Source organism: Myxocyprinus asiaticus, chromosome 12 (assembly GCF_019703515.2).
Source record: "Myxocyprinus asiaticus isolate MX2 ecotype Aquarium Trade chromosome 12, UBuf_Myxa_2, whole genome shotgun sequence".
Lineage (NCBI taxonomy): Eukaryota > Metazoa > Chordata > Actinopteri > Cypriniformes > Catostomidae > Myxocyprinus > Myxocyprinus asiaticus.
The window spans coordinates 43750722-43767899 of NC_059355.1; the positions used below are offsets into that span (position 1 = coordinate 43750722).

The 17178-nt window shown below is 37.5% G+C and overlaps 1 protein-coding gene across 1 annotated transcript in view; it reads left to right on the forward strand.

Moving 5' to 3' along the window:
• Nucleotides 1–262: 262 nt before the first annotated feature.
• LOC127449365 (chemokine-like protein TAFA-2) overlaps nucleotides 263–17178 on the forward strand; it is a 161620-nt gene continuing 144704 nt past the window's right edge. Inside the window, exon 1 of the mRNA XM_051712731.1 lies at nucleotides 263–694. The gene's annotated coding sequence lies outside the window, so the exon portion shown is untranslated. The remainder of the gene's footprint in view (nucleotides 695–17178) is intronic.

Here is a 17178-nt window from a genome sequence, read left to right on the forward strand (position 1 = left end):
AGAAGATAGAAAGTCATACACATATGGGAAAGGATTAGGGTGAGTAAATGATGAGAGAATTGTCATTTATTGGTGAACTATTTCTTTAAATTTGCTGAAGAGTCCAAAGGTTTGGATGTATGCAAAAATATCGCCACAGTCAGCGGCCACCAGGGGTCGCCATTTGACCACAGAGGACAGAGCTCTCAGCTATCTCCCATGGGTTCCGAGCAGATGCTTGAAGTGCTGAACACTTGAGAGGCGCAGTGTCGAGAAACTCACCTTCCGATCTCAGCACACAGCGGGCAGCCACATCTTTAACACATGACGGCATCATCGAAACCTCCCATTCCGTCACCAGATGAGATGACAACAAATGGATAAAGGGATTTTGCAGATTTGAGCCCTTCGTGAGAATATTTGCAGCTAAAGATCTCATCACACTTGGTTAAGTGTCATCCACCGCGCAAAGTTCAGCCGCATCTGAAGGAACTTTGGAGAGTGTGGAGTTTGGAGGACTCATTTTAGACTTTCTGAACTGGAAACATTTATTAAGTCGATTTGCATTCTTGCGCGCTCTAGGTGATGCTTTTTTGGGGATCGTTTGTGCGCAAAGGGAAATTATCTGTCTTTGACACTGCCGGGGCTTTATTTCTGACAATGAAAAGCAAATGAGACGCTAAACGCATCACTTTTGTTGACAGCACAACGACAGGTAAGTCTTAGATTAATTTATCTATCAAGTATTCTTGGTAACAGTAGAAAATAAGACAAAGCCTTCGCACATCTAAGTTTAAGACCGCTATTGCATGTGTTTTAAAGAGAGTCTTCAGTTTTATATTCATTTACAGTCAACCATCAAGTGACTACATGCCAGGAAATTCTTTTAAAATAAAATGATCTGTTCTTAAACTCTTTTCAGTGTCTAGACCAGACGAAATATTGAAACACAATCGACAGCTGTTTAACGAATGCATTCTTGCCAGATTCTTGATCAAGGACACATCGGATGTGAACACCCCTGATTACAATTCTATTGATGCTTTTGAAACGGACTAATTTAATTTAGATCCTTGGTTTTCATTTTACTGGGTGTTTATTTCATAGTTGTTGGAAATGTTGAGGAAGAAGATGATATGAAGTCAGTATGATGGTGGTGGTCATATCAGTGCCTATAAGAAATAGATTTTGTTTTTAAAGACATGCTGTTGATGTTCTTGATCAGGATTGGGTAGTTAATAGAAAGATGATGTTGACCACAAAAGTTGAACATTGCCTAAAGTGGTGGTACATAAGAGGTTGGTTGATTTGAAAGATAAATCAGCTTTGGATCTGAATCCTTTCTTTCTTTCTTTCTTTCTTTCTTTCTTTGTGGTGATGTGGGGTTTGAAGATCTATGTCACAATACCTGCAATAACTGGGAGGGGGGGGGGGGGGGGGGTAGGCCAAAGATAGAACACACACAAATCTAATGACTGTATTGGACATCTTTAAAATGCTGCCTTATTGGACAGAAGCCAAATGAAGGAAGGAAGGTATCAAGGTAAGTTTGAATATAATGTTTCCGTAACATCCTGGAAGATACTTCTGACTGGTCGACTTTTGAAAGCAGCAAAGATGTCTCCCAGGGGCGTAACTACAGGGAGGGCAGGGTGGATGAGGGGCCCATGATGTCGACCAAAAGGAACCATAAAAATGGTTGGAGGTGAAAAATGACCGAGGTCCCCCTAGGAGGGGGCCTGACAGGTTCTTTGCACTAGGGCCCTGAAGATCCAAGTTACACCACTGATGTAGGCTATCCTTCAGTGCCTATGGTAAACCCCAGTCCTGGGTTTTAGTTTTGGTGCTTGGTTGGGTTGTGTCAGATGGTAACCCTTGTTCATCATGTTTCATGTGTGATATTCATAAACTTTGTTAATTTAAAGTTACAAGGAAACTCCATCTCTAAACCTGCCTAACCCTGACCCCTTACCCCTAACCCTTACCTTGAAGGCGGCAAATGTTAAGTTTCCGATATGCACATTGGTGGTTGGTTAAAAGAGTTAAATTGCCATGATCAGAACGTTTGAAGCAAATTAGTTCATAAATAAGTTTATTTTTCAATGTAGGATTTGTTTTTACTACAGTGCTTACTGTATTGAAAAATAAGAATTGTAGTCATATTCATTTTATTTTTAAATATTCAAGGATATTCAATATTTCCTGGATCTATAAAGCTCAATTAACGCTTCTGATTTGGGAGAAAATTCCTATCATCTTTTCTCTTTGGGACAAAAAATACCCGGTAGAGTTACAGTAGATATTCAGCCACCCCCCTATTTGATTATTAAACATGAACATTGACATGGGCTTATTTTTCAGACTGAACACAAGCTGTTATAGTAAAAGAGCGCCACCTAGCCTAAATGTCATTGGTGGTACTATTCATTTACAGTAGATATACTGTAAACCCTTAACTTTGAGTGAATAAAGCTGATAAATGGAATACTTACACATTGTATCTGTTTAAAACAAATGCAGAATCAGGGTTTATATTTTAAAAGATTTTTATTTCAAAATACAAATGTTCACCCAGCAGACAGAAAAATTAACGAAAAATCCCTTAAGGCTTCCATTTAAGAAAGGTTCCCACATATATATATAGGGATCAAGATATCATAGCAACTTGGTGATGGCCTCTTTTGACTTCGGCCAGTAACCAACCATCTAGCAATCATTTAGTTACATTGCATAAAATATATATATATTTTTTAACTTATTTATTCATTGTTGTGGAGAATCCAAAGGCATAAAAAAAAAAAAAAAAAAAAGATTAGCTTTTCACTGTTTTTAACTATTAAGTGGGTCAAAAATGACCCGAACATAGCAGGAGGGTTAATTGTTACTAGATCATTAGCCGTATTCTTATGGTTAAAGTCAGTCTTAATCCAGTTTCATACACAAATGCTGTCTGTTATATCATTGACTGACTGAGTAGGGAGTTAGTAAGGTAGCTGCCTTTGGTTTCAGACACAGATGAAATGACTATATACTCTATAATGAAATCTTATGGGTACAAATTAAAAGGAGCAATGGAGAGAAGCTGAAATGTAAGCAAAGATCTCGGCTTATCTGGTCAGCAGAGCCAGGCATGACTTCACTGACACTTTGCACAACTTATCCGCTTCTAACACTCCCTCCTCCTTTGTCTCCATCCTTTTCATCTTCCTTTTTGACATCTCGTGTGCGGTCAGCTGTTTAGCTGTTTTTTAGCACTATTATCGCATTTCATCCAGCGGAACAGCGGCGGTAATAACCTTACGGCTTTTGTTGCATGCTGATACTATTCGCTCTTGATTAATTGTGCTCCCGGGAGAGCGGCTGGAGAGCCGCCGTAGATCTTCTCTTTCACGCCCTTATGACAAGTGACCCATTACTGTGCTTTATAGATCGCTGTCAGCAGCCTTTGAAAACGCCCGTGGGCCTGCTGGCCGATGAATTTATTGTGCCGTGTTATTTGTAGGAATTGCTGACAGTCGGACCAAAGGGCAGCCGCAGATTTTTTTGTTGATTGTTTCACTGTGATACACAGCGCTGCTGTTAGTTGAACTAATTGTGTCTGCTGGGCAACGTAATTTGGTTATGCTCTCTGGGTCACGCAAACAAAGGTCACATCATCGCAATCTGTCTTATATCTCAAAGCATCATTTGACAGTTTGATGACAAATCACTGTGAATTACAGTATAGGACAATCAGTTTCACCCACATATTGACATTTTAGATCATTTTCTGTAGCCCCATTGAGCCTATTTGTTGTTATTCTCAATAAAGGTGATGTGTGTCATTCCTTCTATGTTATTGATATGATATTTTCTCAAATCCCAGCTCAATATACAGAGACAACTGTAAGTAAGCCATTTGTGGGATGATTTCCCCGCAAAATCAAATCAAACCACCATAAAAGTAGTCCATTTGACTCATGCTCTATATTCCAAGACTTTTTAAACTCTACTATAGCTTTCTGTATGGAAAAGACCAAAATTTAAGTCATTATTTACTGAAAATCTTCCCCTTCACTATAACTCTGAAATCTCTTTTGCGCTTACATATATTCAAATATGGCATGTCAGGAAGTGTCACATCAGGTTTGACCATGAAAGGATTTTCATTTTTCAGTCACCATTCACTTTCAATGTATGGAAAAAAATAAATATGCAATGAAAGTGAATGCTGACTGAGGCTAACATTCTGCCTAACATCTCCTTTTGTTTTCCACAGAACAAAGGAATTCATATGGGTTTGGAACAACATGAGTGAGGGTCAGTAAATGATAACAATATTTTATTTTTAGGTGAACAATCCCTTTAATCACAGGTTGCTGCAAAGCTACTTCTTCACACATTTTTACATTAGAATGTTTTTCTTGAAGTTTTATACAAACAATATTATGTACCTTTGGGACAACTACATTTCTCTAATAAACTGCAGCTCCTTTTCCCCAAAATTGACACCATTATAATGAAAAGTGCTTTTCTAAGCTGCTCATCTGACAAGACCACCAAAGCCAGTTAGATCTAAACAGATGTTTCTCATTTGTTGCTCTGGTCAAGCTCAGGTACTATCCATTTGAGACTGTGTAACCTTATGATCTGTGAGATATACTGTAGATAGATGGCAGTTTAGCACGTAGGAGGAGCTCTTCCACTTCCTCCTGAAGGCAGGTCAATGCAGCAATCGTTAGCTGTAATAGGATGACAAGGAACATTTTACAGACATTTGCGGTGGCAATTAAACAGGACTTAACATTTGCTTTTAAGGTCAGTTGCATTAGAACAAAACTAATGTAAGAGGGAACTACAGATGTAGCACATCATTATGGCTATGCTCAGAATAACATACTAACATATAATACTACTCTTATATTATCTCTGCATTAAATATAATGTAGGCTATATTGTGCACAAAAAGCAGATTTTCTGTATGCATGGACTATTTGAATAACCTACTATGTACATAAGCCAAAATGTGCAGTATACAGAGCACTCTGCATATAAACATTTCTGAAAATAAAAAAATTCATTTACTCACCCACGTTGTTCCAAACCTATGCCTTTTTTTCTTCTGTGGAACAAAAAAATGATATGTTGGTATAGACAGTCTCAGTCATCATTCACTTTCATTGCAACTTTTTTTCCAAACAATGTAAGTGAATGGTGACTGAGGCTAATGTTCTGCCTAACATCTCCTTTTGTTTGCCATGGGAGAAAGAAAGTCACACAGGGTTGGAACAACATGAGGGGAAGTAAATGATGACAGAAACTTAATTTCTAGGTGAACTGTCCCTTAACGTGTATTTTTATTTCTGCAGTGGCAAATCATTTTTCTAGATTTAATTATTAATCTATCAAAATGTAGTTACTGTAGGTTTATGATTAAAACCAGAAAAAAAAAAAAAAATTGCCAACTGGGTAAGACAAATTTACTTATTTCAAGATATGTTCTCTAAAAGCAAATCTTATTAGCTATTTTAAGGTTATATCTTTTACTGTATCCAGCAATGCAATGCACTCGATTTGATCTTCCACTTCCAGTGTGACAAACCACATTTTTATACAAGATCAGATAAAAAAATGCAAAATAACTATTATCATATCATTTCCATTATCATTATCATTCAAGTTGATAATGCCTCTCATGAGGTCATGTACCAACAGTGTAGCATACTACTGTTTGAAACATTTATCATGCAATAATGCCTACTTTAAAACAATAGTTAGTGGTATTAGTGTGCTGTATTCAGTTTGTACTAAGCTAGTATTTAATTCCAAACACAGACATTTACTATAGTTTCTCTATGCACGTATATCTGTATGCGTGAGAAACAGGTGCATGCAATCACGTCTTGCGTTGCACAATGTTTTCAGGAAAAGAAGCTTAAGGTAAGTAGTGTCTAAATGCCATCTTGTTTTGTACATCACCCTAATTGTAGATCATCAGTAGTGGCTTAAGATTACTGTGGATAGTGGATGAGATGTGATTTACTGCAGAGGTGAAGTAAAAGAATAAGAGGTCTGTCCAGCCTGTTTTGTTTTGTGGGGAAGTGCCTGGGTTATTTTAGTTTTGAATTTTTTATTTAGGTCTATAGTACATGACTTGTAAGCTGATTTTAATGTTTGCATTACATAACCAACTACATTTAAAAGCTTGTTGGTCCCACTTTATATTAGGTGTCATTAACTACTATGCACTTAAACATGTGACACAATGTACTTTTTGTGTACATATGTGTTGTTGCATTGTACTTACATTTAAAGTACCTGCATTTAATTACATTTGTAGTTACACTGTTCACCTTACCCCTAACCCTTAACCTAAAACCTAACTCTAACCCATAACCCTAACCCTAACTCTACCCCTACTCCTAAACCTACCCGTACCTCAACCTCAGTTGCAGCAAATGTTTATCTTGTGAGAATTTTGAAGAACAACATGTAGTTACAGTAAATACATTGTATTAAATGTATTTTAATGTTAGTACATATTATGCGATAAAGACACTAATATAAAATGTGACCAGCTTGTTCGAGTGTGGTTAAATTACGCAGTAGCTCAACTGATAGAGCATTGCATTTATTATGCAAAATACTGGGGGTACGAGTCCTGAAGAGCACGCAAAGTCAGCAGGTGAGCTGAAAGTGTCAAGCACCACAAAATGATGTTAATGCTTCAAAAATGTCATTTTTCATGTCACATTTGCTTTTTAGGATGTTATTGGTTAGATTAAGGTTTAAGTTAGGGAGGTCGGTTTTGTTAATTAAAATATCGTTAGAGCGTTAAACTTCAAAACCTCATCTGTTTGGCTGTAGCGCCACACAGTGGACATTTCACCTCGGAACAGCTGCGATAAGTGTAAGGAGCCACCTAATATCATTTAGCAAAAAATGTCACCACTGTCACGTAATTTCTAAGAGATCAGGCTCGTAATTTTTCTTAGTTTTCACTCTATGACTTAGTTGAGTTTTTCAGTGTTTTCTGGTTTCAGTGTAGTTTTATTTATTTATTTATTTATTTTTATATATTTTTTTTATTTTAGTTCTAGTATTTTTAAGCTGCCAAAAACAATGTGTTAACTGATATCAATTAAATTTGTTTAGCAACATTACATTTCTCAGGGCCATCTAGTATTATTGCTATCTAGTGGCATTTTTTCATATTTAAAGAAGGCAGGTTGTAAAGGTTTTTAAAATTTTATAATATACAGTGTATTAAAAACTAAAATTAATTCAGCATCATTTTTATTTTATTTCATATAGTTTTGGAATCATGAAAATGCTTTTAGTTTAGTTTCAGAAAAATGGTTTTTGTTAACTAGAATAATAACACTGTGAGGAACAGAACATTATCATTGTTTTCTCATCCTTATGCCTAATAAATTGTAGAGGCTATAGTTTGCAGATAGAGGGAAGTGCAACCAATGCGAGATGGATTTGCCATTGTCTTCCTGCTTCAGAAATAAAGCTCTGCTTCATGCAGTCGCACCATTGCTGTGTCAAATTGAAATCATGCAGCCAGTGTGGTCTGTTTCAGTGAGAAACCAAATGAGTCGAGCAGCATAGCTCTCAGAGATTGGTATGCTGTACCATCATAGATTAGCATGTCTTCATTTATTTAAGGGAGTACAGCCAATTTTACGTTCTTTCAGAGCTGGCATGGAAAACTAGGTTTTAACATTTTCTGAAGAACATGTAAGTGTTGCTTGCACATGCAAAACTCTGGTTTTCTGGGTGCTTCCTGGCCCAAGTAAAAAGATTAGGGTGGGTGTTTTTCCTCCATCAAATCCTAATCTTTGGGTTTGTAAATAAAAATACTAAAGTAGCTTTTGACGCTTGAATTAGTCACTACAGAATCTTGAATGTGCAAATATAGAAGCTACACCACACATTGATATGGAAGTCACACCCTACGTAATGTGTCCAAAGATCAGTTGCGTAGCCAATTGAGGAAGCTGTGACGGCTCATAGAAGCTATGGCTTATCTCACTGTCTGTGTGCACAAGAACAATGACAAAGCCTTAGCAAAATAACAATAAACGGCCTAAGAACACAGCACACAGAGGTGCTGGTTCTAATGTAAATGGTTTGAGTTTGACAGCAAAACTTTTTTTTGAGTTTGACCCTTTATAACCAGCTAGTTTGCAATCATGTAACCCCCGTAACCTTGATTGTGTAACACCGTAACCTTGCGCATATTTTGCAAGTGATTATTCCCTGTGCTGATGTGCCCTTTGTTGAATGCAGCTCCATATGTGATTGGATTTAGCAGAGAGCAGGGCATCTTTGTGAGCGCAGAGAGTGTGAGTGGGTGTCCTGGAGCCTTCTGTGCTACGAAATAATGCTTGACTGATGTGAGGAGCAAGAGACAGAGAAAGAGAGTAAGAGAGGGAGGAATACAGAAACACGAAGCATGAGAGAGAAAGATGAGGAAGACAGGAGAAAGGTGCATGTTTTATAGATGCCATTTAAAAGAGCGTGCTGGAGTGGAGGCAGGCTGCAATGAACTGTAACCGTGACAAAACATCAAGACAATAAACAAACAAATTGGTTGCCTGGGAGTCGTCAGTGTGCCCTCCCCGCCTCCCACAGGAACACGAGATGGTCCCAACACTGCAGTGTTCCTTTGAGATTAAAAGCAGAAATACATCTTTCTCACTCTTATTCTTTCTTTCTGGTAGCCGAGTCTCGACTGCTTGATGGCTTTTGCTTTTGTTTTCTTGTTTTTTGTTTTCTCTTTCTCTCCTTACATTTTTTTGCTCAGACTTAATGGAGATTTTCAGAGTTTCATGTGTAATTTCCGCGCCACTAGTACCACCATACGGAATCTGGAAAATTACTGTTTTCAAACAGGTTTCCTGAACACTGAAGCTATATAATTAATGTATTTAGCGTCAGATAGTTTGGTCTTGGAAGAATTTGATGTTTGAGTTCATATTTAAATCTTTGGAATCTTTGAATTACAGTTGTTGGAATCTTAATTTTTCTTAAAATCTGAGCACATTTACTCTCTATTTAAAGGGATAGTTCGCCCATAAAAGAAAATTCTCTCATCATTTACTCACCCTCATTCCATCCCAGATATGAATGACTTTCTTTCTTCTGCAGAACACAAACAAATATTTTTAGAAGAACATTTAAGCTCTGTACATCCGTACATGTTCATACAAGTGAATAGCGGCTAGAACTTTGAAGGTCCAAAAAGGACATGATGGCAGCATAAAAGTAATCCATAAGACTCCAGTGGTCTTCTGAAGCAATATAATGTGTGTGGGTGAGAAACAGATCAATATTTAAGTCCTTTTTTGACTGTAAATCTACACTTTCACTTTCACATTCAGCCACCTACTGGTCGGGACTGGTCAAAGTTGGAGATTTATAGTAAAAAAGTTCTTAAATATTGATCTGTTTCTCACCCTCACCTATCATATTGCTTCTTAAGACATAGATTTAACCACTGGAGTTGTATGGATTACTTTTATGCTGCCTTTTTGTCCATTTTGGACCTTCTGAGTTGTGGTCACCATTCACTTGCATTGTGAGGACCAACAGAGCTGAGATATTCTTCTAAAAATCTTTGTTTGTGTTCTGCAGAATAAAGAAAGTCATTCACCCTGTCTACACCGGGCGCCTCCATTGGCGCAACGGCTTGAGGCTGTCCACACTGGATGCGTCGACACGAACGTTCTAAACTGTTTAATTTGAGCGCCAGCGCGTGCAGCGCAAAATGGAATGCGACATCCGTTTATTGTCGGCACAATGGACAGCCCGCAACGGAGGCTTCCAGTGTAGACAGCATCATTGATTATAATAGGGTTCTATTGCTTCTGACGCGATGCGACACGCCGCTCGCATCTGGTGTAGACAAGCTGATACACATCTGGGATGGCATGAGGGTAAGTAAATGATGAGATTAATTTTTGGGTGGACTATTCCTTTAATCTCACTGCTGTTTTAGAGAAACAATTGAGATATTAAAGAGATCTCATTTGTGATTTCCCTTTCCTATGGGTCTCCATATTTATGTCTCTGCCACTTTAATTTATTTTCTACAATTACATACACAAAATGTGATTGTGTATGTTCGTTTGTAGTCGTTTATGCTGTAAAAAGATCTGTTTATTACACAGTCTTGAGTATAATTCCTGTAGTCCACTAGCTGGCTGGCATATTAGGCTTACTGGTTGCCCGGAGGTCTGTCATGGCTGATTTTATGTGGCAGTCTTGTTGTGAGGCACTGTGTAAACACAGTGAAATTGCTCGGGGCCGGCTTTCTCTCTCCACACTCTCTTTTCGATCCCACCAGACTTATTTTCAATATGCCACTCTCAAACCAAACCATATTACCATAAGCTCTCTCAATATAGCAGTGGTATGCAGAAAAATATTGTCCCAGGCTAAAATTTTGATCAGCTTAGTGTGACTTTTTCAATTTTCCCCATGCCTACCTGATTTCAGATTGAGCGTTCATTAGTTTACGTTTTGCTTATGTATTCAGAAAGCACAGACGGGCAAACTGAGAAGCAACTGGCATTTAGATGTCAAGGACATTTCTGTTTCGATCACTTGGATGTAAAAAAGGGATAGTTCACCCAAAAATGAAAATTCTGTCATTTACTCACCCTCATGTTCTTCCAAACATGTTTGACTTTCTTTTTTCTTTGGAACACACAAGGAGATGTTATCTGTTATCTTTTACATTTTGATGAGAGATACATGAGAGAAACAAGCTTAAAACAAATGCAATATCTTTAAAGAAAAGAATGAAACTTTACTATTTGGGCACTAATGTGGTGGAAAATGGCAATAAATACATTTTCTAAAGTACCTTTATGTTCTTGTGTCTATCTTATGTCTTTTTTTATGTAAGGATTAAAATAGTTTGGCTAGCTGCACCAGAGACCCCACAAAAGACTATTTTGTTTATGCAAGATGAACTTCAACAAATTGCACCCCAAAAATTACCTGTAGATTTTCAAGCCTGATCTAATGAAAATGACACGACTGTGGCGACATTTTTGCAAAATGAATTGACTTATTACATGTATCGCTGCAGTTCTGAAGTGAAATGTCCACTGTGTGGCGCTAAAAGCGAGTTAAATCCAAAAAAGCGAGTTCTTCCATACAGGTTAATGGTATTGAGTTTTAAATAAAAAAAGAGCTACCTCACAACCCCAAACCTTTAACCTAAACCTAACTGATAATGTTATAAAAAGCAAATGTTACATTTGCTAAAGCAACCTCTTAATTTTGTGGTTCTTCTATGACACTTTCGGCTCACGTGACGACTTGCATGTGCTTCAGGACTTGTTTACATCACAAGTGCAAAACTCTATCATTTGAACCACTGCACAATTAGATCACACTTGAACAAGCTTGCACTGTAAATGTAGTTGGTTATTTAATGCAAACATATAAAAATGTATTGCCTTACAAGTCATGCGTTATAGTAAAAGTGTTTTGATGTCATAAGATAGCATTATGTGAGGAACAGTGTTAAAAGTGTTTATGAACTGATAATCTGCAGTTTTACTTGTGATTTGTGTGAAAGTGAACAAAAGTCATTGTTGTTTTAGCTGCTCTAGTATTTATTTCACTAGGAATCTGCCGCGATACAACAAGCTACTTAAAAATAATTTAGCAAAAGTATAGGTATAGTAACATGATTCATGAAAGACCAGGTTGTGATTTACCTATAGGAAGTCATTGAGTAATTTGCATACTGCTCAAACCACTAATTTAATTAGTCGTAAAATGTTTATAATAATTATCATAAATGAGTTTACAATGAAATCAACATATAATTAAGAGACTTAAGGGATGTTTGCAAATGTGGACAACAAGCTGTAGAGTTCTACAGTACAATTACAAGTCTTGGATGTACCGCCTACATTTCCTGACAGTATAATCGTAGCATTGCTGTAAGAGGCTTCAGTCTATAAGCTGGAGTTGTCCCACTTGCCCTCACTGTGAATTCGACAACAGTAGTTCGAAAGTTCTTCGGCTGAAATCGGTCTGTGCTTAGTGAAATTCGAACTACTGCCCCCCGTGGCCGAAGCTGGAAGTGTTGTTAAGGTTAAATGTCCACAGGGTGGTGCCAAAAACAAGTTGTATTTAGTTGTAAATTATCTAATAATGTAGAATGCATATTTTATTCATTTGACCTCCTAAACCAAACCCTAGCCCTAAACTTAACCATCAGTGGAGTAAAAATATAATCTTGGATGGAAAATGCAACCTCCAAATCATGCTCATCATTGATAGCAATCAGTAGCACCACAGAAAAAGGGAAACACACTTAAATTGATGCAAAGCTGTGTGATGGGAGATGTGAGATTCGAACACGGTTCATCAGAATCAGAATTTAGTACCAAAACTATTCATTTTATAACAATAAAATACATAAATAGCATTTAAAAAGTAGCAAGCATAAATGAAGACATTAAAACTGTTCCTTGACAGTTTTAATGTAACCTTCATACAACAAAAAGAAAAAAGTTAAAATCTAGTTTAATTAATATTCTTACAATACATTTTCATATTTTAAGATTGAAAGTCTGGATCAGGGACAAGGGTCGAATAAATAAATCTATACAAAAAATGCATTTGAAAAGAGGATAGACTTTGTAAAAGTTTTAATGTGACACTCATATTACAAAAAGAAAAAAAGTTAATTTTAATAAAGATCAACCCCTGTAACCTTAAAAGTGCCCGTAGTTGAACAAACACCCAGTTGCGCTTTCTCTGTCTGCACCTAAGCTCTGCACTGCCTTCCTCTCCTCTTTCTCTCTCTCTCTCTCTCTCTCTCTCTCTCTCTCTCTCGATCAAGCAGCGTTCATACATCCCAGCAACCTCTGCCAGGTCCGCCCCATGCCTGTAATCATTAGGCCACAATTTGAGGCTGAAAATCACAATTATAGGCTGTGGCAATCGGTTGTTATTTCTCTCGAATGCTTGTTATTTCTTTGTTGGGGCAGAACCGACCCTTCTCTGATTGTAATTGGGAATACGAGACAATAAAGCGGACAATTACGTGAAAGGGCTCCAGGTTTGCGCTTGTCATACAGGGCTAGAGGCAGGCGTCCCTGGGTGGAAACTGAAACAGTGAAGAGTTGACAGATTAAAATGGGCGCCCCTGGCAGTTTTTGACCCTTCTCATGTCTAATAAATAAGCTGGCAGAGAAGAGATCGAAAGATCGTCAGAGGAAAGCTCTCTCTCTTTCTTCCACCACCTGCAAGGACGCTTTTTTCTGACCTAACATAAAAAGTCTTCAAGTTACTCATTGTCAGACAGTTCTTTGAAAGAACTTCAAAGGGGGTCGCTCATCATAAATTAATTCCATAGAGCCTTGTCTTGGCCTTGATCTATGACAAAGAATATGAATCAGATATCGGAATATTCGGTTTTGTTACCCCCACCCCCACCCCCACCCCGCCCCACCCACGTGTTAGAGTTGGCTCAAGGGCAGCTGTGGGCACCCAGTCTTTTGATCAAGCCATTTTCTCTCATGTGTATATGTGAATATGCCAGCTACGTGCAGAGATAAAACTAGATGTGAAGATCGAAGCAATTCGCCAGTTGAAATGGAGCTGTTTGAAAACCTAACAAGCGATCAAAAAATAATTCCATATCGCTTGCACATTTTGCAGGGGAGGAAAGTCAAATCTGTCACGGTTGAATCAAGCCTGTCAGTTTAAGGCACAATATGTTCTTGTTTCGAATGTTGCCTCGACCATTATGGCAGTCAAACACTGTGGAAAGATGTGCTGGTCTTTGATTTGCTGTGTGGTTTTTGGTAGCCCACTGGAATTACTATAATTTCGGGTAGTGGTTGAACTAAATTGGTTTTTAAATGGCTGAAGTCAAAATACTCTCAATTTACTGAAAACTGAAAAGGCTGTCAGGAGATTCTGGAACTGACAAAAGAATACTATGGTTACCAAATTTTCAAGGTCTACTATACACCATTTTGAGACTATGACTACAGTTTTTTTTTTTTTTTAAACCACCAAAATTGGCCAAAAACCATATCAAATTTGTTGGCAAAGATGCCTAACTTGAAGTGAGGCTGTCTGCAAAGCATGGTTAGCAAAGTCCAGATGTGGTGTATAGATACAGTTCATGATTTTTATGGCTATTTTAGCAAATGGCTTTTAAAACACAAAGAATATTATGACAGTATCTCCATATCTCTTAAATCACAGTAAAACAATGTAAATTGGAAATGGAAAGACATTTTGTACCCTTTGCTTTTCTCATTTAAATATCTGAGGCAGATATTTTTAAAGGTAAGATTTTATGGTAATGAGCTCACAGGAATTTTACACATTTTTTAATAACCTGAAGTATTAATTCACACATTCAGGCTCTCTGTGGTAGATTTTCTTTGGAAATATGAAATCACCTGCTATGCTGTGGGTCTGTACTGTATTATAGTTATTATAATTATTGTTATTTAGTCTGTTATGGAAAAAAATAATTAGCCTTATTTCTACTTTGTTAGTGGTGTTTGTTAAGGCACGAATTGCTATTACTAGTGCTCATACCTGGTTCAAAACCCTAAACCTACATTTTATATGCTGCATTTTATGAGTAGAACTACTCGACATCAGTAAAAAAAGCTGTTTTAACCACTCGATGATGATTAAAAGAAATATGCAGTAGGTAATGTGTCATTTGTAATGTTTGCCTTTTGCATTCATGGCCCTAATGCGCAAACACACTATACACGACCATAATATGCACTGATTACACTCTGTTACACTCTGTGACACTGAAACTACTGCAAAGATACAGTAGGTGTAAAAAGAGAATTAATGAGCAGAATACAGACAAAAGAATGATGATCGGGCAGATGTGTGAATGACTTTCGGCCGCAGATTGCACATGAGTGAAGTAGCTTATCACAACATATATATACTGTATACATACTGTATATACAGGGCACTTAAAGTATTTTTTTTTATAGATCTGATTCCTTTTGTTGACAAATTAATCAAAAAAAAAAAAAAAAAGATCACATGACATAATATAGGTAAATATAGGTACGTTTGCACCAGCTTGCTAATAACTCTACACGTCGGTGTGATCTTAACTGACTGAACGGGAATTTGCTGTCGGCCTCAAAGTAGGTGGAGCTCCAGGTCACACCTACTGATGACATGGACCAGTGGCAGTAAGAAGGTGTTTATCAGCTGGTTACTAGTTAGCAGACAATTTGTTTGGCCAGAGTGTTGTAAATGATGTCACACCTGTTCGTTCTTTGATTTCTTATGAAGTGTGCCGGGGCCTTTATTGAGGTGTGCTAATACTTTCCCAAGCCATCAGACTTTTGATTTTCTCAATAAAACGGACACTGGTAGGACCTGAGTCATAATGACCAGAATATCATAGAGAATTGGGGGTGGGCTCTTTTGACTTGTGCCAGTAAGCAACCACCCATGTACACCCTAGCAACCAGTAACGTACTGTAAACCGCCTAAAGCACCCAAACAGTTGTTTTTTAATATCCTAGTTGAACACAAGCTCTTCATGAATTCCTTTCTCACCATATGTACAAATATATTTGGATTTTGCAATTTTGTACACTGATTGGCAGATCCAGGAATGCAAAAGAAAAATAAAAAAAATGCTGTTTTTTATAAATTAGGCCATATGGTTGGACATTTTGGAAATAGGCTAAATGTCACACTTTCCAAAACTTCTCAGTTGACATGTTACCATATAATTTTTAACCCCCTAATTTTGCTGCTAGAATGATTTTAAGCACAATTCCACATTTAAAAAAATAAATAAATAAAAAATAAGACACTGTGGTGGATTAGGTTTTTAAGCAACATGCATTTTGAGACCCTGTCAAGAATTATTATGTAAGGAACAAAAGACAATGCAGTGTCTGCAGTGCCTCTGCTTCTGTGGAGGTGACTAATTTCTGCAAACTATGGAGCCATTTGTTGAATCTTCACCAAAATTGGTTTAGCTCAGAGTCAGATAAAGCCTAAAAAAACTGACCAAATGCATTTTTTGTGTTTAGCACTATTCTCTAAATAAATAACGAAATAACAAATATACTGGCGAAGACGCCATGCAGGAAGTGCAGCAATATCTCAGTAAGGATTTTGCACATTAAGCATGTTTACATGCATGATGTGACACCGATTATACTTAATAATTCGACAATGTGTATGGTCACGTAAACGGCTTAAATGTTTTTCCTTTATTGGGGAAAGGTCATAAACTTGTTAAGCATGAATCATTTTCGCATTGCATGTAAACACAGCATGCACACAACACTTGTACACGCTTTTCCAAAGTGTACAAGTGTTGTGTGCATGCCTGTTTTAGTTTTGAAGCCAAAAGCAGAGAATAAACCGATGATTTCAAATCTCATGCTTTTCTTGTGTTGTCGGATTCTTTTTTAAAAAGACGGTTTTTGGTTGTTATCAACAGATTGGTGTGCGTGTAAACGAACTCATTGACAAAACTTTGTACGTATCAGTCACAGTGCCCTGAGAATTCCTAATAAATTTGATTATAGCACTATTAACTGGCCAAAAGTTATAAACGTAGAAATGATTGTAAATTTACATATCACCTTTAAATGTCCTTTCCAGAATTCACCAAACATAAAAAATTAATTGCATATAAATTTCGCTCCACAGGTGAGCTTGGCCCTGTAATTGCTAATTCTGTATGCTATGGAACCATCACTTAGATGAAAAAATAAATAAATAATAAAACACAAGCCTTGAGAAGCTTGGATGAGGTGTGCCCCATTTTTCACAAGAAGGAAGCGCTGCTCACGTCACTGGAACTTGACATCCCCCCCCCCCCCCCCATGGCCTTCTGTTCGTCTGACAGGCTGATCCATGTTGACTTCCTCACTGAAGCTTTGGACAAATCAGAGACGGCCACTCCCTCAATCTTTTCCTCGGTGTGTGTGTTTGAAAAGCCAACCTTGATGTTCTGTCACTCTTGCCTGTATTTCCACTTTCTCAGTGCATGTCAGCAAAGTCGAAAAGACCTGTCAATCAAATAAAGCATGCCCCCCCCCCCCCCCACACACACACATATCAGTGTTACCTACAGAATCCTATTTTTGCAGCAACCCCTGCAATACGCCCCATAACTGGTCCTAAGATATGACATATTTTAGGCAACATATTTTA